Source organism: Colletes latitarsis, chromosome 11 (genome assembly GCF_051014445.1).
Source record: "Colletes latitarsis isolate SP2378_abdomen chromosome 11, iyColLati1, whole genome shotgun sequence".
Lineage (NCBI taxonomy): Eukaryota > Metazoa > Arthropoda > Insecta > Hymenoptera > Colletidae > Colletes > Colletes latitarsis.
Window position 1 is genome coordinate 188,259 of NC_135144.1, and position 24,838 is coordinate 213,096.

The following is a 24,838-nucleotide window of genomic DNA, read 5'->3' on the forward strand; positions in this document are numbered from 1 at the left end:
AATCACGTAGTAATGTGGTAACACACTGAAGCATTCAATTAAACCTGGTTTCGATCAATATTTTAAAGGATAACACCGGCTAGGTCTGGGTTAGGTCTGGGTTATGCCCGCATCTGGCTCATGATTTTGCCTTCTTCGCATACTTGTTGGCCAGATCCTGGGTTTTTTTCGTGTTTGAATCACGTAGTAATGTGGTAACACACTGAAGCAGTCAATTAAACCTGGTTTCGATCAATATTTCAGAGGATAACGCCGGTTAGGTCTGGGTTAGGTCTGGGTTATGCCCGCATCTGGCTCATGATTTTGCCTTCTTCGCATACTTGTTGGCCATATCCTGGGTTTTTTTCGTGTTTGAATCACGTAGTAATGTGGTAACACACTGAAGCAGTCAATTAAACCTGGTTTCGATCAATATTTCAGAGGATAGCACCGGTTAGGTCTGGGTTAGGTCCGGGATATGCCCGCATCTGGCTCATGATTTTGCCTTCTTCTCATACTTGTTGGCCAGATCCTGGGTTTTTTTCGTGTTTGAATCACGTAGTAATGTGGTTATACACTAAAGCAGTCAATTAAACCTGGTTTCGATCAATATTTCAGAGGATAACACCGGTTAGGTCTGAGTTAGGTCTGGGATATGCGCGCATCTGGCTTATACTTTCGCCTTTTTCGCAAACTTGTTGGCTAGATCCTGGGTTTTTTTCGGGTTTGAATAACGCAGTAATGTGGTACCACACTGAAGCAGTCAATTAAACCTGGTTTCGATCAATATTTTAGAGGATAACGCCGGTTAGGTCTGGGTTAGGTCTGGGATATGCGCGCATCTGGCTTATACTTTCGCCTTCTTCGCATACTTGTTGGCCAGATCCTGGGTTTTTTTCGTGTTTGAATCACGTAGTAATGTTGTAACACACTGAAGCAGTCAATTAAACCTGGTTTCGATCAATATTTGAGAGGATAACACCGGTTAGGTCTGGGTTAGGGGGGGGGGGTTTTGCGCGCATCTGGCTTATACTTTCACCTTTTTCGCAAACTTGTTGGCCAGATCCTGGGTTTTTTTCGTGATTGAATCATGTAGTAATGTGGTAACACACTGAAGCAGTCAATTAAACCTGGTTTCGGTCAATATTTTAGAGGATAACACCGGTTAGGTCTGGGTTAGGTCTGGGTTATGCCCGCATCTGGCTCATGATTTTGCCTTCTTCGCATACTTGTTGACCAGAACCTGGGTTTTTTTCGTGTTTGAATCACGTAGTAATGTGGTAACACACTGAAGCAGTCAATTAAACCTGGTTTCGATCAATATTTCGGAGGATAACACCGGTTAGGTCTGGGTTAGGTCTGGGATATGCGCGCATCTGCCTTATACTTTCACCTTTTTCGCAAACTTGTTGGCCAGATCCTGGGTTTTTTTCGTGTTTGAATCACATAGTAATGTGGTAACACACTGAAGCAGTCAATTAAACCTGGTTTCGATCAATATTTTAGAGGATAACACCGGTTAGGTCTGGGTTAGGTCTGGGATATGCGCGCATCTGGCTTATGCTTTCGCCTTTTTCGCAAACTTGTTGGCCAGATCCTAGGTTTTTTTCGTGTTTGAATCATGTAGTAATGTGGTAACACACTGAAGCAGTCAATTGAACCTGGTTTCGATCAATATTTTAGAGTATAACACCGGTTAGGTCTGGGTTAGGTCTGGGATATGCGCGCATCTGGCTTATGCTTTCGCCATTTTCGCAAACTTGTTGGCCAGATCCAGGGTTTTTTCCGTGTTTGAATCACGTAGTAAAGTCGTACCACACTGAGGCAGTCAATTAAACCTGGATTCGGACAGTATTTTAGAGGATAACACCGGTTAGGTCTGGGTTAGGTCTGGGAAATGCGAACATCTGGCTTATACTTTCGCCTTTTTCGCAAACTTGTTGGCCAGATCCTGGGTTTTTTTCGTGTTTGAATCACGTAGTAATGTGGTAACACACTGAAGCAGTCAATTAAACCTGGTTTCGATCAATATTTCAGAGGATAACACCGGTTAGGTCTGGGTTACGTCTAGGATATGCGCGCATCTGCCTTATACTTTCACCTTTTTCGCAAACTTGTTGGCCAGATCCTGGGTTTTTTCCGTGTTTGAATCACGTAGTAATGTGGTACCACACTGAAGCAGTCAATTAAACCTGGTTTCGATCAATATTTTAGAGGATAACGCCGGTTAGGTCTGGGTTAGGTCTGGGATATGCGCGCATCTGGCTTATACTTTCGCCTTTTTCGCAAACTTGTTGGCCAGATCCTGGGTTTTTTTCGTGTTTGAATCACATAGTAATGTGGTAACACACTGAAGCAGTCAATTAAACCTGGTTTCGATCAATATTTTAGAGGATAACACCGGTTAGGTCTGGGTTAGGTCTGGGATATGCGCGCATCTGGCTTATGCTTTCGCCTTTTTCGCAAACTTGTTGGCCAGATCCTAGGTTTTTTCGTGTTTGAATCATGTAGTAATGTGGTAACACACTGAAGCAGTCAATTGAACCTGGTTTCGATCAATATTTTAGAGGATAACACCGGTTAGGTCTGGGTTAGGTCTGGGTTATGCCCGCATCTGGCTCATGATTTTGCCTTCATCGCATACTTGTTGGCCAGATCCTGGGTTTTTTCCGTGTTTGAATCACGTAGTAATGTGGTAACACACTGAAGCAGTCAATTAAACCTGGTTTCGATCAATATTTCAGAGGATAACACCGGTTAGGTCTGGGTTAGGTCTGGGATTTGCGCGCATCTGGCTTATACTTTCGCCTTTTTCGCAAACTTGTTGGCCAGATCCTGGGGATTTTCCGTGTTTGAATCACGTAGTAATGTGGTAACACACTGAAGCAGTCAATTAAACCTGGTTTCGATCAATATTTCAGAGGATAACACCGGTTAGGTCTGGGTTAGGTCTGGGTTATGCCCGCATCTGGCTCATGATTTTGCCTTCTTCGCATACTTGTTGGCCAGATCCTGGGTTTTTTTCGTGTTTGAATCACGTAGTAATGTGGTAACACACTGAAGCAGTCAATTAAACCTGGTTTCGATCAATATTTCAGAGGATAACACCGGTTAGGTCTGGGTTAGGTCTGGGAAATGCGCGCATCTGGCTTATACTTTCGCCTTTTTCGCAAACTTGTTGGCCAGATCCTGGGTTTTTTTCGTGTTTGAATCACGTAGTAATGTGGTAACACACTGAAGCAGTCAATTAAACCTGGTTTCGATCAATATTTTAAAGGATAACACCGGCTAGGTCTGGGTTAGGTCTGGGTTATGCCCGCATCTGGCTCATGATTTTGCCTTCTTCGCATACTTGTTGGCCAGATCCTGGGTTTTTTTCGTGTTTGAATCACGTAGTAATGTGGTAACACACTGAAGCAGTCAATTAAACCTGGTTTCGATCAATATTTCAGAGGATAACGCCGGTTAGGTCTGGGTTAGGTCTGGGTTATGCCCGCATCTGGCTCATGATTTTGCCTTCTTCGCATACTTGTTGGCCAGATCCTGGGTTTTTTTCGTGTTTGAATCATGTAGTAATGTGGCAACACACTGAAGCAGTCAATTAAACCTGGTTTCGATCAATATTTTAAAGGATAACACCGGCTAGGTCTGGGTTAGGTCTGGGTTATGCCCGCATCTGGCTCATGATTTTGCCTTTTTCGCAAACTTGTTGGCCAGATCCTGGGTATTTTCCGTGTTTGAAACACGTAGTAATGTGGTAACACACTGAAGCAGTCAATTAAACCTGGTTTCGATCAATATTTCAGAGGATAACACCGGTTCCGTCTGGGTTAGGTCTGGGTTATGCCCGCATCTGGCTCATGATTTTGCCTTCTTCGCATACTTGTTGGCCAGATCCAGGGTTTTTTTCGTGTTTGAATCATGTAGTAATGTGGTAACACACTGAAGCAGTCAATTAAACCTGGTTTCGATCAATATTTTAGAGGATAACACCGGTTCCGTCTGGGTTAGGTCTGGGTTATGCCCGCATCTGGCTCATGATTTTGCCTTCTTCGCATACTTGTTGGCCAGATCCTGGGTTTTTTTCGTGTTTGAATCACGTAGTAATGTGGTAACACACTGAAGCAGTCAATTAAACCTGGTTTCGATCAATATTTCAGAGGATAGCACCGGTTAGGTCTGGGTTAGGTCCGGGATATGCCCGCATCTGGCTCATGATTTTGCCTTCTTCTCATACTTGTTGGCCAGATCCTGGGTTTTTTTCGTGTTTGAATCACGTAGTAATGTGGTAATACACTGAAGCAGTCAATTAAACCTGGTTTCGATCAATATTTCAGAGGATAACACCGGTTAGGTCTGGGTTAGGTCTGGGATATGCGCGCATCTGGCTTATACTTTCGCCTTTTTCGCAAACTTGTTGGCTAGATCCTGGGTTTTTTTCGGGTTTGAATAACGCAGTAATGTGGTACCACACTGAAGCAGTCAATTAAACCTGGTTTCGATCAATATTTTAGAGGATAACGCCGGTTAGGTCTGGGTTAGGTCTGGGATATGCGCGCATCTGGCTTATACTTTCACCTTCTTCGCATACTTGTTGGCCAGATCCTGGGTTTTTTTCGTGTTTGAATCACGTAGTAATGTTGTAACACACTGAAGCAGTCAATTAAACCTGGTTTCGATCAATATTTGAGAGGATAACACCGGTTAGGTCTGGGTTTAGGGGGGGGGGGGGGGTTTTGCGCGCATCTGGCTTATACTTTCACCTTTTTCGCAAACTTGTTGGCCAGATCCTGGGTTTTTTTCGTGTTTGAATCACGTAGTAATGTGGTAACACACTGAAGCAGTCAATTAAACCTGGTTTCGATCAATATTTTAGAGGATAACACCGGTTAGGTCTGGGTTAGGTCTGGGATATGCGCGCATCTGGCTTATGCTTTCGCCTTTTTCGCAAACTTGTTGGCCAGATCCTAGGTTTTTTTCGTGTTTGAATCATGTAGTAATGTGGTAACACACTGAAGCAGTCAATTAAACCTGGTTCCGATCAATATTTTAGAGGATAACACCGGTTAGGTCTGGGTTAGGTCTGGGATATGCGCGCATCTGGCTTATGCTTTCGCCATTTTCGCAAACTTGTTGGCCAGATCCTGGGTTTTTTCCGTGTTTGAATCGCGTATTAATGTCGTACCACACTGAGGCGGTCAATTAAACCTGGATTCGGACAGTATTTTAGAGGATAACACCGGTTAGGTCTGGGTTAGGTCTGGGAAATGCGAGCATCTGGCTTATACTTTCGCCTCTTTCGCAAACTTGTTGGCCAGATCCTGGGTTTTTTTCGTGTTTGAATCACGTAGTAATGTGGTAACACACTGAAGCAGTCAATTAAACCTGGTTTCGATCAATATTTCAGAGGATAACACCGGTTAGGTCTGGGTTAGGTCTAGGATATGCGCGCATCTGCCTTATACTTTCACCTTTTTCGCAAACTTGTTGGCCAGATCCTGGGTTTTTTCCGTGTTTGAATCACGTAGTAATGTGGTAACACACTGAAGCAGTCAATTAAACCATGTTTCGATCAATATTTTAGAGGATAACACCGGTTAGGTCTGGGATAGGTCCGGGATATGCCCGCATCTGGCTCATGATTTTGCCTTCATCGCATACTTGTTGGCCAGATCCTGGGTTTTTTCCGTGTTTGAATCACGTAGTAATGTGGTAACACACTGAAGCAGTCAATTAAACCTGGTTTCGATCAATATTTTAGAGGATAACACCGGCTAGGTCTGGGTTAGGTCTTGGTTATGCCCGCATCTGGCTCATGATTTTGCCTTCTTCGCATACTTGTTGGCCAGATCCTGGGTATTTTCCGAGTCCGAAACACGTAGTAATGTGGTAACACACTGAAGCAGTCAATAAAACCTGGTTTCGATCAATATTTTAGAGGATAACACCGGTTAGGTCTGGGTTAGGTCTGGGATTTGCGCGCATCTGGCTTATACTTTCGCCTATTTCGCAAACTTGTTGGCCAGATCCTGGGGATTTTCCGTGTTTGAATCACGTAGTAATGTGGTAGCACACTGAAGCAGTCAATTAAACCTGGATTCGATCAATATTTCAGAGGATAACACCGGTTAGGTCTGGGTAAGGTCTGGGTTATGCCCGCATCTGGCTCATGATTTTGCCTTCTTCGCATACTTGTTGGCCAGATCCTGGGTATTTTCTGTGTTTGAAACACGTAGTAATGTGGTAACACACTGAAGCAGTCAATTAAACCTGGTTTCGATCAATATTTCGGAGGATAACACCAGTTAGGTCTGGGTTAGGTCTAGGATATGCGCGCATCTGGCTTATACTTTCGCCTTTTTCGCAAACTTGTTGGCTAGATCCTGGGTTTTTTTCGGGTTTGAATAACGCAGTAACGTGGTACCACAATGAAGCAGTCAATTAAACCTGGTTTCGATCAATATTTTAGAGGATAACGCTGGTTAGGTCTGGGTTAGGTCTGGGAAATGCGCGCATCTGGCTTATACTTTCGCCTTTTTCGCAAACTTGTTGGCCAGATCCTGGGTTTTTTCCGTGTTTGAATAACGCAGTAATGTGGTACCACACTGAAGCAGTCAATTAAACCTGGTTTCGATCAATATTTCAGAGGATAACACCGGTTAGGTCTGGGTTAGGTCTGGGATATGCGCGCATCTGGCTTATACTTTCGCATTTTTCGCAAACTTGTTGGCCAGATCCTGGGTTTTTTTCGTGTTTGAATCACGTAGTAATGTGGTACCACACAGAAACAGTCCATTAAACCTGGATTCGGACAGTATTTTAGAGGATAACACCGGTTAGGTCTGGGTTAGGTCTGGGAAATGCGCGCATCTGGCTTATACTTTCGCCTTTTTCGCAAACTTGTTGGCCAGATCCTGGGTTTTTTCCGTGTTTGAATCACGTAGTAATGTGGTAACACACTGAAGCAGTCAATTAAACCTGGTTTCGATCAATATTTCAGAGGATAACGCCGGTTAGGTCTGGGTTAGGTCTGGGTTATGCCCGCATCTGGCTCATGATTTTGCCTTCTTCGCATACTTGTTGGCCAGATCCTGGGTTTTTTTCGTGTTTGAATCATGTAGTAATGTGGCAACACACTGAAGCAGTCAATTAAACCTGGTTTCGATCAATATTTTAAAGGATAACACCGGCTAGGTCTGGATTAGGTCTGGGTTATGCCCGCATCTGGCTCATGATTTTGCCTTTTTCGCAAACTTGTTGGCCAGATCCTGGGTATTTTCCGTGTTTGAAACACGTAGTAATGTGGTAACACAGTGAAGCAGTCAATTAAACCTGGTTTCGATCAATATTTCACAGGATAACACCGGTTCCGTCTGGGTTAGGTCTGGGTTATGCCCGCATCTGGCTCATGATTTTGCCTTCTTCGCATACTTGTTGGCCAGATCCAGGGTTTTTTTCGTGTTTGAATCATGTAGTAATGTGGTAACACACTGAAGCAGTCAATTAAACCTGGTTTCGATCAATATTTCAGAGGATAACACCGGTTAGGTCTGGGTTAGGTCTAGGATATGCGCGCATCTGCTTATACTTTCACCTTTTTCGCAAACTTGTTGGCCAGATCCTGGGTTTTTTCCGTGTTTGAATCACGTAGTAATGTGGTACCACACTGAAGCAGTCAATTAAACCTGGTTTCGATCAATATTTTAGAGGATAACGCCGGTTAGGTCTGGGTTAGGTCTGGGATATGCGCGCATCTGGCTTATACTTTCGCCTTTTTCGCAAACTTGTTGGCCAGATCCTGGGTTTTTTTCGTGTTTGAATCACGTAGTAATGTGGTAACACACTGAAGCAGTCAATTAAACCTTGTTTCGATCAATATTTTAGAGGATAACACCGGTTAGGTCTGGGATAGGTCCGGGATATGCCCGCATCTGGCTCATGATTTTGCCTTCTTCGCATACTTGTTGGCCAGATCCTGGGTTTTTTTCGTGTTTGAATCACGTAGTAATGTGGTAACACACTGAAGCAGTCAATTAAACCTGGTTTCGATCAATATTTCAGAGGATAACACCGGTTAGGTCTGGGTTAGGTCTGGGAAATGCGCGCATCTGGCTTATACTTTCGCCTTTTTCGCAAACTTGTTGGCCAGATCCTGGGTTTTTTTCGTGTTTGAATCACGTAGTAATGTGGTAACACACTGAAGCAGTCAATTAAACCTGGTTTCGATCAATATTTTAAAGGATAACACCGGCTAGGTCTGGGTTAGGTCTGGGTTATGCCCGCATCTGGCTCATGATTTTGCCTTCTTCGCATACTTGTTGGCCAGATCCTGGGTTTTTTTCGTGTTTGAATCACGTAGTAATGTGGTAACACACTGAAGCAGTCAATTAAACCTGGTTTCGATCAATATTTCAGAGGATAACGCCGGTTAGGTCTGGGTTAGGTCTGGGTTATGCCCGCATCTGGCTCATGATTTTGCCTTCTTCGCATACTTGTTGGCCAGATCCTGGGTTTTTTTCGTGTTTGAATCATGTAGTAATGTGGCAACACACTGAAGCAGTCAATTAAACCTGGTTTCGATCAATATTTTAAAGGATAACACCGGCTAGGTCTGGGTTAGGTCTGGGTTATGCCCGCATCTGGCTCATGATTTTGCCTTTTTCGCAAACTTGTTGGCCAGATCCTGGGTATTTTCCGTGTTTGAAACACGTAGTAATGTGGTAACACACTGAAGCAGTCAATTAAACCTGGTTTCGATCAATATTTCAGAGGATAACACCGGTTCCGTCTGGGTTAGGTCTGGGTTATGCCCGCATCTGGCTCATGATTTTGCCTTCTTCGCATACTTGTTGGCCAGATCCTGGGTTTTTTTCGTGTTTGAATCACGTAGTAATGTGGTAACACACTGAAGCAGTCAATTAAACCTGGTTTCGATCAATATTTCAGAGGATAGCACCGGTTAGGTCTGGGTTAGGTCCGGGATATGCCCGCATCTGGCTCATGATTTTGCCTTCTTCTCATACTTGTTGGCCAGATCCTGGGTTTTTTTCGTGTTTGAATCACGTAGTAATGTGGTAATACACTGAAGCAGTCAATTAAACCTGGTTTCGATCGATATTTCAGAGGATAACACCGGTTAGGTCTGGGTTAAGTCTGGGATATGCGCGCATCTGGCTTATACTTTCGCCTTTTTCGCAAACTTGTTGGCTAGATCCTGGGTTTTTTTCGGGTTTGAATAACGCAGTAATGTGGTACCACACTGAAGCAGTTAATTAAACCTGGTTTCGATCAATATTTTAGAGGATAACGCCGGTTAGGTCTGGGTTAGGTCTGGGATATGCGCGCATCTGGCTTATACTTTCGCCTTCTTCGCATACTTGTTGGCCAGATCCTGGGTTTTTTTCGTGATTGAATCATGTAGTAATGTGGTAACACACTGAAGCAGTCAATTAAACCTGGTTTCGGTCAATATTTTAGAGGATAACACCGGTTAGGTCTGGGTTAGGTCTGGGTTATGCCCGCATCTGGCTCATGATTTTGCCTTCTTCGCATACTTGTTGACCAGAACCTGGGTTTTTTTCGTGTTTGAATCACGTAGTAATGTGGTAACACACTGAAGCAGTCAATTAAACCTGGTTTCGATCAATATTTCGGAGGATAACACCGGTTAGGTCTGGGTTAGGTCTGGGATATGCGCGCATCTGGCTTATGCTTTCGCCTTTTTCGCAAACTTGTTGGCCAGATCCTAGGTTTTTTTCGTGTTTGAATCATGTAGTAATGTGGTAACACACTGAAGCAGTCAATTAAACCTGGTTCCGATCAATATTTTAGAGGATAACACCGGTTAGGTCTGGGTTAGGTCTGGGATATGCGCGCATCTGGCTTATGCTTTCGCCATTTTCGCAAACTTGTTGGCCAGATCCTGGGGGTTTTCCGTGTTTGAATCACGTATTAATGTCGTACAACACTGAGGCAGTCAATAAAACCTGGATTCGGACAGTATTTTAGAGGATAACACCGGTTAGGTCTGGGTTAGGTCTGGGAAATGCGAGCATCTGGCTTATACTTTCGCCTTTTTCGCAAACTTGTTGGCCAGATCCTGGGTTTTTTTCGTGTTTGAATCACGTAGTAATGTGGTAACACACTGAAGCAGTCAATTAAACCTGGTTTCGATCAATATTTCAGAGGATAACACCGGTTAGGTCTGGGTTAGGTCTAGGATATGCGCGCATCTGCCTTATACTTTCACCTTTTTCGCAAACTTGTTGGCCAGATCCTGGGTTTTTTCCGTGTTTGAATCACGTAGTAATGTGGTACCACACTGAAGCAGTCAATTAAACCTGGTTTCGATCAATATTTTAGAGGATAACGCCGGTTAGGTCTGGGTTAGGTCTGGGATATGCGCGCATCTGGCTTATACTTTCGCCTTTTTCGCAAACTTGTTGGCCAGATCCTGGGTTTTTTTCGTGTTTGAATCACGTAGTAATGAGGTAACACACTGAAGCAGTCAATTAAACCTTGTTTCGATCAATATTTTAGAGGATAACACCGGTTAGGTCTGGGATAGGTCCGGGATATGCCCGCATCTGGCTCATGATTTTGCCTTCATCGCATACTTGTTGGCCAGACCCTGGGTTTTTTCCGTGTTTGAATCACGTAGTAATGTGGTAACACACTGAAGCAGTCAATTAAACCTGGTTTCGATCAATATTTTAGAGGATAACACCGGCTAGGTCTGGGTTAGGTCTTGGTTATGCCCGCATCTGGCTCATGATTTTGCCTTCTTCGCATACTTGTTGGCCAGATCCTGGGTATTTTCCGAGTCTGAAACACGTAGTAATGTGGCAACACACTGAAGCAGTCAATAAAACCTGGTTTCGATCAATATTTTAGAGGATAACACCGGTTAGGTCTGGGTTAGGTCTGGGATTTGCGCGCATCTGGCTTATACTTTCGCCTATTTCGCAAACTTGTTGGCCAGATCCTGGGGATTTTCCGTGTTTGAATCACGTAGTAATGTGGTAGCACACTGAAGCAGTCAATTAAACCTGGTTTCGATCAATATTTCAGAGGATAACACCGGTTAGGTCTGGGTAAGGTCTGGGTTATGCCCGCATCTGGCTCATGATTTTGCCTTCTTCGCATACTTGTTGGCCAGATCCTGGGTATTTTCTGTGTTTGAAACACGTAGTAATGTGGTAACGCACTGAAGCAGTCAATTAAACCTGGTTTCGATCAATATTTCGGAGGATAACACCGGTTAGGTCTGGGTTAGGTCTAGGATATGCGCGCATCTGGCTTATACTTTCGCCTTTTTCGCAAACTTGTTGGCTAGATCCTGGGTTTTTTTCGGGTTTGAATAACGCAGTAACGTGGTACCACAATGAAGCAGTCAATTAAACCTGGTTTCGATCAATATTTTAGAGGATAACGCTGGTTAGGTCTGGGTTAGGTCTGGGAAATGCGCGCATCTGGCTTATACTTTCGCCTTTTTCGCAAACTTGTTGGCCAGATCCTGGGTTTTTTCCGTGTTTGAATAACGCAGTAATGTGGTACCACACTGAAGCAGTCAATTAAACCTGGTTTCGATCAATATTTCAGAGGATAACACCGGTTAGGTCTGGGTTAGGTCTGGGATATGCGCGCATCTGGCTTATACTTTCGCATTTTTCGCAAACTTGTTGGCCAGATCCTGGGTTATTTTCGTGTTTGAATCACGTAGTAATGTGGTACCACACAGAAACAGTCCATTAAACCTGGATTCGGACAGTATTTTAGAGGATAACACCGGTTAGGTCTGGGTTAGGTCTGGGAAATGCGCGCATCTGGCTTATACTTTCGCCTTTTTCGCAAACTTGTTGGCCAGATCCTGGGTTTTTTTCGTGTTTGAATCACGTAGTAATGTGGTAACACACTGAAGCAGTCAATTAAACCTGGTTTCGATCAATATTTCAGAGGATAACACCGGTTAGGTCTGGGTTAGGTCTGGGATATGCGCGCATCTGCCTTATACTTTCACCTTTTTCGCAAACTTGTTGGCCAGATCCTGGGTTTTTTCCGTGTTTGAATCACGTAGTAATGTGGTAACACACTGAAGCAGTCAATTAAACCTGGTTTCGATCAATATTTCAGAGGATAACGCCGGTTAGGTCTGGGTTAGGTCTGGGTTATGCCGGCATCTGGCTCATGATTTTGCCTTCTTCGCATACTTGTTGGCCAGATCCTGGGTTTTTTTCGTGTTTGAATCATGTAGTAATGTGGCAACACACTGAAGCAGTCAATTAAACCTGGTTTCGATCAATATTTTAAAGGATAACACCGGCTAGGTCTGGATTAGGTCTGGGTTATGCCCGCATCTGGCTCATGATTTTGCCTTTTTCGCAAACTTGTTGGCCAGATCCTGGGTATTTTCCGTGTTTGAAACACGTAGTAATGTGGTAACACACTGAAGCAGTCAATTAAACCTGGTTTCGATCAATATTTCAGAGGATAACACCGGTTCCGTCTGGGTTAGGTCTGGGTTATGCCCGCATCTGGCTCATGATTTTGCCTTCTTCGCATACTTGTTGGCCAGATCCAGGGTTTTTTTCGTGTTTGAATCATGTAGTAATGTGGTAACACACTGAAGCAGTCAATTAAACCTGGTTTCGATCAATATTTTAGAGGATAACACCGGTTCCGTCTGGGTTAGGTCTGGGTTATGCCCGCATCTGGCTCATGATTTTGCCTTCTTCGCATACTTGTTGGCCAGATCCTGGGTTTTTTTCGTGTTTGAATCACGTAGTAATGTGGTAACACACTGAAGCAGTCAATTAAACCTGGTTTCGATCAATATTTCAGAGGATAGCACCGGTTAGGTCTGGGTTAGGTCCGGGATATGCCCGCATCTGGCTCATGATTTTGCCTTCTTCTCATACTTGTTGGCCAGATCCTGGGTTTTTTTCGTGTTTGAATCACTTAGTAATGTGGTAATACACTGAAGCAGTCAATTAAACCTGGTTTCGATCAATATTTCAGAGGATAACGCCGGTTAGGTCTGGGTTAGGTCTGGGATATGCGCGCATCTGGCTTATACTTTCGCCTTCTTCGCATACTTGTTGGCCAGATCCTGGGTTTTTTTCGTGTTTGAATCACTTAGTAATGTGGTAATACACTGAAGCAGTCAATTAAACCTGGTTTCGATCAATATTTCAGAGGATAACACCGGTTAGGTCTGGGTTAGGTCTGGGATATGCGCGCATCTGGCTCATGATTTTGCCTTCTTCGCATACTTGTTGGCCAGATCCTGGGTTTTTTTCGTGTTTGAATCACGTAGTAATGTGGTAACACACTGAAGCAGTCAATTAAACCTGGTTTCGATCAATATTTCAGAGGATAACGCCGGTTAGGTCTGGGTTAGGTCTGGGATATGCGCGCATCTGGCTTATACTTTCGCCTTCTTCGCATACTTGTTGGCCAGATCCTGGGTTTTTTTCGTGTTTGAATCATGTAGTAATGTGGTAACACACTGAAGCAGTCAATTAAACCTGGTTTCGATCAATATTTCAGAGGATAACACCGGTTAGGTCTGGGTTAGGTCTGGGATATGCGCGCATCTGGCTTATGCTTTCGCCATTTTCGCAAACTTGTTGGCCAGATCCTGGGTTTTTTCCGTGTTTGAATCACGTAGTAATGTCGTACCACACTGAGGCAGTCAATTAAACCTGGATTCGGACAGTATTTTAGAGGATAACACCGGTTAGGTCTGGGTTAGGTCTGGGAAATGCGCGCATCTGGCTTATACTTTCGCCTTTTTCGCAAACTTGTTGGCCAGATCCTGGGTTTTTTTCGTGTTTGAATCACGTAGTAATGTGGTAACACACTGAAGCAGTCAATTAAACCTGGTTTCGATCAATATTTCAGAGGATAACACCGGTTAGGTCTGGGTTAGGTCTGGGATATGCGCGCATCTGCCTTATACTTTCACCTTTTTCGCAAACTTGTTGGCCAGATCCTGGGTATTTTCCGTGTTTGAATCACGTAGTAAAGTGGTAACACACTGAAGCAGTCAATTAAACCTGGTTTCGATCAATATTTTAGAGGATAACACCGGTTAGGTCTGGGTTAGGTCTGGGTTATGCCCGCATCTGGCTCATGATTTTGCCTTCATCGCATACTTGTTGGCCAGATTCTGGGTTTTTTCCGTGTTTGAATCACGTAGTAATGTGGTAACACACAGAAGCAGTCAATTAAACCTGGTTTCGATCAATATTTCAGAGGATAACACCGGTTAGGTCTGGGTTAGGTCTGGGAAATGCGCGCATCTGGCTTATACTTTCGCCTTTTTCGCAAACTTGTTGGCCAGATCCTGGGTTTTTTTCGTGTTTGAATCACGTAGTAATGTGGTAACACACTGAAGCAGTCAATTAAACCTGGTTTCGATCAATATTTCAGAGGATAACACCGGTTAGGTCTGGGTTAGGTCTGGGATATGCGCGCATCTGCCTTATACTTTCACCTTTTTCGCAAACTTGTTGGCCAGATCCTGGGTATTTTCCGTGTTTGAATCACGTAGTAAAGTGGTAACACACTGAAGCAGTCAATTAAACCTGGTTTCGATCAATATTTTAGAGGATAACACCGGTTAGGTCTGGGTTAGGTCTGGGTTATGCCCGCATCTGGCTCATGATTTTGCCTTCATCGCATACTTGTTGGCCAGATTCTGGGTTTTTTCCGTGTTTGAATCACGTAGGAATGTGGTAACACACTGAAGCAGTCAATTAAACCTGGTTTCGATCAATATTTTAGAGGATAACACCGGTTAGGTCTGGGTTTGGTCTGGGATATGCGCGCATCTGGCTCATACTTTCGCCTTTTTCGCAAACTTGTTGGCCAGATCCTGGGTTTTTTTCGTGTTTGAATCATGTAGTAATGTGGTAACACACTGAAGCAGTCAATTAAACCTGGTTTCGGTCAATATTTTAGAGGATAACACCGGTTAGGTCTGGGTTAGGTCTGGGTTATGCCCGCATCTGGCTCATGATTTTGCCTTCTTCGCATACTTGTTGACCAGATCCTGGGTTTTTTTCGTGTTTGAATCACGTAGTAATGTGGTAACACACTGAAGCAGTCAATTAAACCTGGTTTCGATCAATATTTTAGAGGATAACACCGGTTAGGTCTGGGTTAGGTCTGGGTTATGCCCGCATCTGGCTCATGATTTTGCCTTCATCGCATACTTGTTGGCCAGATTCTGGGTTTTTTCCGTGTTTGAATCACGTAGTAATGTGGTAACACACAGAAGCAGTCAATTAAACCTGGTTTCGATCAATATTTCAGAGGATAACACCGGTTAGGTCTGGGTTAGGTCTGGGAAATGCGCGCATCTGGCTTATACTTTCGCCTTCTTCGCATACTTGTTGGCCAGATCCTGGGTTTTTTTCGTGTTTGAATCACGTAGGAAAGTGGTAACACACTGAAGCAGTCAATTAAACCTGGTTTCGATCAATATTTTAGAGGATAACACCGGTTAGGTCTGGGTTAGGTCCGGGATATGCCCGCATCTGGCTCATGATTTTGCCTTCTTCGCAAACTTGTTGGCCAGATCCTGGGTATTTTCCGTGTTTGAATCACGTAGTAATGTGGTAACACACTGAAGCAGTCAATTAAACCTGGTTTCGATCAATATTTCAGAGGATAACACCGGTTAGGTCTGGGTTAGGTCTGGGAAATGCGCGCATCTGGCTTATACTTTCGCCTTCTTCGCATACTTGTTGGCCAGATCCTGGGTTTTTTCCGTGTTTGAATCACGTAGTAATGTTGTACCACACTGAAGCAGTCAATTAAACCTGGTTTCGATCAATATTTTAGAGGATAACACCGGATAAGGTCTGGGTTAGGTCTGGGTTATGCCCGCATCTGGCTCATGATTTTGCCTTCTTCGCATACTTGTTGGCCAGATCTTGGGTTTTTTTCGTGTTTGAATCACGTAGTAATGTGGTAACACACTGAAGCAGTCAATTAAACCTGGTTTCGATCAATATTTTAGAGGATAACACCGGATAAGGTCTGGGTTAGGTCTGGGTTATGCCCGCATCTGGCTCATGATTTTGCCTTCTTCGCATACTTGTTGGCCAGATCTTGGGTTTTTTCCGTGTTTGAATCACGTAGTAATGTGGTAACACACAGAAGCAGTCAATTAAACCTGGTTTCGATCAATATTTCAGAGGATAACACCGGTTAGGTCTGGGTTAGTTCTGGGAAATGCGCGCATCTGGCTTATACTTTCACCTTTTTCGCAAACTTGTTGGCCAGATCCTGGGTTTTTTCCGTGTTTGAATCACGTAGTAATGTGGTAACACACTGAAGCAGTCAATTAAACCTGGTTTCGATCAATATTTTAGAGGATAACACCGGGTAGGTCTGGGTTAGGTCTGGGATTTGCGCGCATCTGGCTTATACTTTCGCCTTTTTCGCAAACTTGTTGGCCAGATCCTGGGTATTTTCCGTGTTTGAAACACGTAGTAATGTGGTAACACACTGAAGCAGTCAATTAAACCTGGTTTCGATCAATATTTCAGAGGATAACACCGGTTAGGTCTGGGTTAGGTCTGGGTTACGCCCGCATCTGGCTCATGATTTTGCCTTCCTCGCATACTTGTTGGCCAGATCTTGGGTTTTTTTCGTGTTTGAATCACGTAGTAATGTGGTAACACACTGAAGCAGTCAATTAAACCTGGTTTCGATCAATATTTTAGAGGATAACACCGGTTAGGTCTGGGTTAGGTCTGGGTTACGCCCGCATCTGGCTCATGATTTTGCCTTCTTCGCATACTTGTTGGCCAGATCTTGGGTTTTTTTCGTGTTTGAATCACGTAGTAATGTGGTAACACACTGAAGCAGTCAATTAAACCTGGTTTCGATCAATATTTCAGAGGATAACACCGGTTAGGTCTGGGTTAGGTCTGGGAAATGCGCGCATCTGGCTTATTCTTTCGCCTTCTTCGCATACTTCTTGGCCAGATCCTGGGTTTTTTTCGTGTTTGAATCACGTAGGAATGTGGTACCACACTGAAGCAGTCAATTAAACCTGGTTTCGATCAATATTTTAGAGGATAACGCCGGTTAGGTCTGGGTTAGGTCTGGGAAATGCGCGCATCTGGCTTATACTTTCGCCTTTTTCGCAAACTTGTTGGCCAGATCCTGGGTATTTTCCGTGTGTGAAACACGTAGTAATGTGGTAACACACTGAAGCAGTCAATTAAACCTGGTTTCGATCAATATTTTAGAGGATAACACCGGTTAGGTCTGGGTTAGGTCCGGGATATGCGCGCATCTGGCTTATACTTTCGCCTTTTTCGCAAACTTGTTGGCCAGATCTTGGGTTTTTTTCGTGTTTGAATCACGTAGTAATGTGGTACCACACTGAAGCAGTCAATTAAACCTGGTTTCGATCAATATTTTAGAGGATAACGCCGGTTAGGCCTGGGTTAGGTCTGGGAAATGCGCGCATCTGGCTTATACTTTCGCCTTTTTCGCAAACTTGCTGGCCAGATCCTTGGTTTTTTTCGTGTTTGAATCACGTAGTAATGTGGTAACACACTGAAGCAGTCAATTAAACCTGGTTTCGATCAATATTTTAGAGGATAACGCCGGTTAGGTCTGGGTTAGGTCTGGGAAATGCGCGCATCTGGCTTATACTTTCGCCTTTTTCGCAAACTTGTTGGCCAGATCCTGGGTTTTTTTCGTGTTTGAATCACGTAGTAATGTGGTAACACACTGAAGCAGTCAATTAAACCTGGTTTCGATCAATATGTTAGAGGATAACACCGGTTAGGTCTGGGTTAGGTCTGGGTTATGCCCGCATCTGGCTCATGATTTTGCCTTCTTCGCATACTTGTTGGCCAGATCCTGGGTTTTTTCCGTGTTTGAATCACGTAGTAATGTGGTAACACACTGAAGCAGTCAATTAAACCTTGTTTCGATCAATATTTTAGAGGATAACACCGGTTAGGTCAGGGTTAGGTCTGGGATTTGCGCACATCTGGCTTATACTTTCGCCTTCTTCGCATACTTGTTGGCCAGATCCTGGGGTTTTTTCGTGTTTGAATCACGTAATAATGTGGTAACACACTGAAGCAGTCAATTAAACCTGGTTTCGATCAATATTTTAGAGGATAACACAGGTTAGGTCTGGGTTAGGTCTGGGATATGCGCGCATCTGGCTTATGCATTCGCCTTTTTCGCAAACTTGTTGGCCAGATCCTGGGGTTTTTTCGGGTTTGAATAACGCAGTAATGTGGTACCATACTGAAGCAGTCAATTAAACCTGGTTTCGATCAATATTTTAGAGGATAACGCCGGTTAGGTCTGGGTTAGGTCTGGGAAATGCGCGCATCTGGCTTATACTTTCGCCTTCTTCGCATACTTGTTGGCCAGATCCTGGGGTTTTTTCGTGTTGGAACCACGTAGTAATGTGGTAACACACTGAAGCAGTCAATTAAACCTGGTTTCGATCAATATTTTAGAGGATAACACCGGTTAGGTCTGGGTTAGGTCTGGGTTATGCCCGCATCTGGCTCATGATTTTGCCTTCTTCGCATACTTGTTGGCCAGATCCTGGGTTTTTTTCGTGTTTGAATCACGTAGTAATGTGGTAACACACTGAAGCAGTCAATTAAACCTGGTTTCGATCAATATTTTAGAGGATAACACCGGTTAGGTCTGGGTTAGGTCTGGGTTATGCCCGCATCTGGCTCATGATTTTGCCTTCATCGCATACTTGTTGGCCAGATCCTGGGTTTTTTTCGGGTTTGAATCACGTAGTAATGTGGTACCACACAGAAACAGGCCACTAAACCTGGATTCGGACAGTATTTAGGAGGATAACACCGGTTAGGTCTGGGTTAGGTCCGGGATATGCGCGCATATGGCTTATACTTTCGCCTTTTTCGCAAACTTGTTGGCCAGATACTGGGTTTTTTCCGTGTTTGAATCACGTAGTAATGTGGTAACACACTGAAGCAGTCAATTAAACCTGGTTTCGATCAATATTTTAGAGGATAACACCGGTTAGGTCTGGGTTAGGTCTGGGTTATGCCCGCATCTGGCTCATGATTTTGCCTTCATCGCATACTTGTTGGCCAGATCCTGGGTTTTTTTCGGGTTTGAATCACGTAGTAATGTGGTACCACACAGAAACAGTCCACTAAACCTGGATTCGGACAGTATTTAGGACGATAACACCGGTTAGGTCTGGGTTAGGTCCGGGTTATGCCCGCATCTGGCTCATGATTTTGCCTTCTTCGCATACTTGTTGGCCAGATCCTGGGTTTTTTTCGTGTTTGAATCACGTAGTAATGTGGTAACACACTGAAGCAGTCAATTAAACCTGGTTTCGATCAATATTTTAGAGGATAACACCGGTTAGGTCTGGGTTAGGTCTGGGTTATGCCCGCATCTGGCTCATGATTTTGCCTTCATCGCATACTTGTTGGCCAGATCCTGGGTTTTTTCCGTGTTTGAATCACGTAGTAATGTGGTAACTCACTGAAGCAGTCAATTAAACCTGGTTTCGATCAATATTTCAGAGGATAACACCGGTTAGGTCTGGGTTAGGTCTGGGTTATGCCCGCATCTGGCTCATGATTTTGCCTTCTTCGCATACTTGTTGGCCAGATCCTGGGTTTTTTTCGTGTTTGAATCACGTAGGAATGTGGTAACACACTGAAGCAGTCAATTAAACCTGGTTTCGATCAATATTTTAGAGGATAACACCGGTTAGGTCTGGGTTTGGTCTGGGATATGCGTGCATCTGGCTCATACTTTCGCCTTCTTCGCATACTTGTTGGCCAGATCCTGGGTTTTTTTCGTGTTTGAATCACGTAGTAATGTGGTAACAAACTGAAGCAGTCAATAAAACCTGGTTTCGATCAATATTTTAGAGGATAACACCGGTCAGGTCTGGGTTCGGTCTGGGATTTGCGCGCATATGGCTTATACTTTCGCCTTTTTCGCAAACTTGTTGGCCAGATCCTGGGTATTTTCCGTGTTTGAATCACGTAGTAATGTGGTAATACACTGAAGCAGTCAGTTAAACCTGGTTTCGATCAATATTTTAGAGGATAACACCGGTTAGGTCTGGGTTAGGTCTGGGATTTGCGCGCATCTGGCTTATACTTTCGCCTTTTTCGCAAACTTGTTGGCCAGATCCTGGGTATTTTCCGTGTTTGAAACACGTAGTAATGTGGTAACACACTGAAGCAGTCAATTAAACCTGGTTTCGATCAATATTTCAGAGGATAACACCGGTTAGGTCTGGGTTAGGTCTGGGATATGCGCGCATCTGGCTTATACTTTCGCCTTTTTCGCAAACTTGTTGGCTAGATCCTGGGTTTTTTTCGGGTTTGAATAACGCAGTAATGTGGTACCACACAGAAACAGTCCATTAAACCTGGTTTCGGACAGTATTTTGGTGGATAACACTGGTTAGGCCTGGGTTTCGTCTGGGATATGTCCGCACCTGGCTCATGATTTTGCCTTCTTCGCATACTTGTTGGCCAGATCCTGGGTATTTTCCGTGTTTGAATGACGTAGTAAAGTGGTAACACACTGAAGCAGTCAATTAAACCTGGTTTCGATCAATATTTTAGAGGATAACACCGGTTAGGTCTGGGTTAGGTCTGGGTTATGCCCGCATCTGGCTCATGATTTTGCCTTCTTCGCATACTTGTTGGCCAGATCTTGGGTTTTTTTCGTGTTTGAATCACGTAGTAATGTGGTAACACACTGAAGCAGTCAATTAAACCTGGTTTCGATCAATATTTTAGAGGATAACACCGGTTAGGTCTGGGTTAGGTCTGGGTTACGCCCGCATCTGGCTCATGATTTTGCCTTCTTCGCATACTTGTTGGCCAGATCTTGGGTTTTTTTCGTGTTTGAATCACGTAGTAATGTGGTAACACACTGAAGCAGTCAATTAAACCTGGTTTCGATCAATATTTCAGAGGATAACACCGGTTAGGTCTGGGTTAGGTCTGGGAAATGCGCGCATCTGGCTTATTCTTTCGCCTTCTTCGCATACTTCTTGGCCAGATCCTGGGTTTTTTTCGTGTTTGAATCACGTAGGAATGTGGTACCACACTGAAGCAGTCAATTAAACCTGGTTTCGATCAATATTTTAGAGGATAACGCCGGTTAGGTCTGGGTTAGGTCTGGGAAATGCGCGCATCTGGCTTATACTTTCGCCTTTTTCGCAAACTTGTTGGCCAGATCCTGGGTATTTTCCGTGTGTGAAACACGTAGTAATGTGGTAACACACTGAAGCAGTCAATTAAACCTGGTTTCGATCAATATTTTAGAGGATAACACCGGTTAGGTCTGGGTTAGGTCCGGGATATGCACGCATCTGGCTTATACTTTCGCCTTTTTCGCAAACTTGTTGGCCAGATCTTGGGTTTTTTTCGTGTTTGAATCACGTAGTAATGTGGTAACACACTGAAGCAGTCAATTAAACCTGGTTTCGATCAATATTTCAGAGGATAACACCGGTTAGGTCTGGGTTAGGTCTGGGAAATGCGCGCATCTGGCTTATTCTTTCGCCTTCTTCGCATACTTCTTGGCCAGATCCTGGGTTTTTTTCGTGTTTGAATCACGTAGGAATGTGGTACCACACTGAAGCAGTCAATTAAACCTGGTTTCGATCAATATTTTAGAGGATAACGCCGGTTAGGTCTGGGTTAGGTCTGGGAAATGCGCGCATCTGGCTTATACTTTCGCCTTTTTCGCAAACTTGTTGGCCAGATCCTGGGTATTTTCCGTGTTTGAAACACGTAGTAATGTGGTAACACACTGAAGCAGTCAATTAAACCTGGTTTCGATCAATATTTTAGAGGATAACACCGGTTAGGTCTGGGTTAGGTCTGGGATATGCGCGCATCTGGCTTATACTTTCGCCTTTTTCGCAAACTTGTTGGCCAGATCCTGGGTTTTTTTCGGGTTTGAATAACGCAGTAATGTGGTACCACACTGAAGCAGTCAATTAAACCTGGTTTCGATCAATATTTTAGAGGATAACGCCGGTTAGGTCTGGGTTAGGTCTGGGAAATGCGCGCATCTGGCTTATACTTTCGCCTTTTTCGCAAACTTGCTGGCCAGATCCTTGGTTTTTTTCGTGTTTGAATCACGTAGTAATGTGGTAACACACTGAAGCAGTCAATTAAACCTGGTTTCGATCAATATTTTAGAGGATAACGCCGGTTAGGTCTGGGTTAGGTCTGGGAAATGCGCGCATCTGGCTTATACTTTCGCCTTTTTCGCAAACTTGTTGGCCAGATCCTGGGTTTTTTTCGTGTTTGAATCACGTAGTAATGTGGTAACACACTGAAGCAGTCAATTAAACCTGGTTTCGATCAATATGTTAGAGGATAACACCGGTTAGGTCTGGGTTAGGTCTGGGTTATGCCCGCATCTGGCTCATGATTTTGCCTTCTTCGCATACTTGTTGGCCAGATCCTGGGTTTTTTCCGTGTTTGAATCACGTAGTAATGTGGTAACACACTGAAGCAGTCAATTAAACCTTGTTTCGATCAATATTTTAGAGGATAACACCGGTTAGGTCTGGGTTAGGTCTGGGATTTGCGCACATCTGGCTTATACTTTCGCCTTCTTCGCATACTTGTTGGCCAGATCCTGGGGTTTTTTCGTGTTTGAATCACGTAATAATGTGGTAACACACTGAAGCAGTCAATTAAACCTGGTTTCGATCAATATTTTAGAGGATAACACCGGTTAGGTCTGGGTTAGGTCTGGGATATGCGCGCATCTGGCTTATGCATTCGCCTTTTTCGCAAACTTGTTGGCCAGATCCTGGGTATTTTCCGTGTTTGAAACACGTAGTAATGTGGTAACACACTGAAGCAGTCAATTAAACCTGGTTTCGATCAATATTTCAGAGGATAACACCGGTTAGGTCTGGGTTAGGTCTGGGATATGCGCGCATCTGGCTTATACTTTCGCCTTTTTCGCAAACTTGTTGGCTAGATCCTGGGTTTTTTTCGGGTTTGAATAACGCAGTAATGTGGTACCACACAGAAACAGTCCATTAAACCTGGTTTCGGACAGTATTTTGGTGGATAACACTGGTTAGGCCTGGGTTTCGTCTGGGATATGTCCGCACCTGGCTCATGATTTTGCCTTCTTCGCATACTTGTTGGCCAGATCCTGGGTATTTTCCGTGTTTGAATGACGTAGTAAAGTGGTAACACACTGAAGCAGTCAATTAAACCTGGTTTCGATCAATATTTTAGAGGATAACACCGGTTAGGTCTGGGTTAGGTCTGGGTTATGCCCGCATCTGGCTCATGATTTTGCCTTCTTCGCATACTTGTTGGCCAGATCTTGGGTTTTTTTCGTGTTTGAATCACGTAGTAATGTGGTAACACACTGAAGCAGTCAATTAAACCTGGTTTCGATCAATATTTTAGAGGATAACACCGGTTAGGTCTGGGTTAGGTCTGGGTTACGCCCGCATCTGGCTCATGATTTTGCCTTCTTCGCATACTTGTTGGCCAGATCTTGGGTTTTTTTCGTGTTTGAATCACGTAGTAATGTGGTAACACACTGAAGCAGTCAATTAAACCTGGTTTCGATCAATATTTCAGAGGATAACACCGGTTAGGTCTGGGTTAGGTCTGGGAAATGCGCGCATCTGGCTTATTCTTTCGCCTTCTTCGCATACTTCTTGGCCAGATCCTGGGTTTTTTTCGTGTTTGAATCACGTAGGAATGTGGTACCACACTGAAGCAGTCAATTAAACCTGGTTTCGATCAATATTTTAGAGGATAACGCCGCTTAGGTCTGGGTTAGGTCTGGGAAATGCGCGCATCTGGCTTATACTTTCGCCTTTTTCGCAAACGTGTTGGCCAGATCCTGGGTATTTTCCGTGTGTGAAACACGTAGTAATGTGGTAACACACTGAAGCAGTCAATTAAACCTGGTTTCGATCAATATTTTAGAGGATAACACCGGTTAGGTCTGGGTTAGGTCCGGGATATGCACGCATCTGGCTTATACTTTCGCCTTTTTCGCAAACTTGTTGGCCAGATCTTGGGTTTTTTTCGTGTTTGAATCACGTAGTAATGTGGTAACACACTGAAGCAGTCAATTAAACCTGGTTTCGATCAATATTTCAGAGGATAACACCGGTTAGGTCTGGGTTAGGTCTGGGAAATGCGCGCATCTGGCTTATTCTTTCGCCTTCTTCGCATACTTCTTGGCCAGATCCTGGGTTTTTTTCGTGTTTGAATCACGTAGGAATGTGGTACCACACTGAAGCAGTCAATTAAACCTGGTTTCGATCAATATTTTAGAGGATAACGCCGGTTAGGTCTGGGTTAGGTCTGGGAAATGCGCGCATCTGGCTTATACTTTCGCCTTTTTCGCAAACTTGTTGGCCAGATCCTGGGTATTTTCCGTGTTTGAAACACGTAGTAATGTGGTAACACACTGAAGCAGTCAATTAAACCTGGTTTCGATCAATATTTTAGAGGATAACACCGGTTAGGTCTGGGTTAGGTCTGGGATATGCGCGCATCTGGCTTATACTTTCGCCTTTTTCGCAAACTTGTTGGCCAGATCCTGGGTTTTTTTCGGGTTTGAATAACGCAGTAATGTGGTACCACACTGAAGCAGTCAATTAAACCTGGTTTCGATCAATATTTTAGAGGATAACGCCGGTTAGGTCTGGGTTAGGTCTGGGAAATGCGCGCATCTGGCTTATACTTTCGCCTTTTTCGCAAACTTGCTGGCCAGATCCTTGGTTTTTTTCGTGTTTGAATCACGTAGTAATGTGGTAACACACTGAAGCAGTCAATTAAACCTG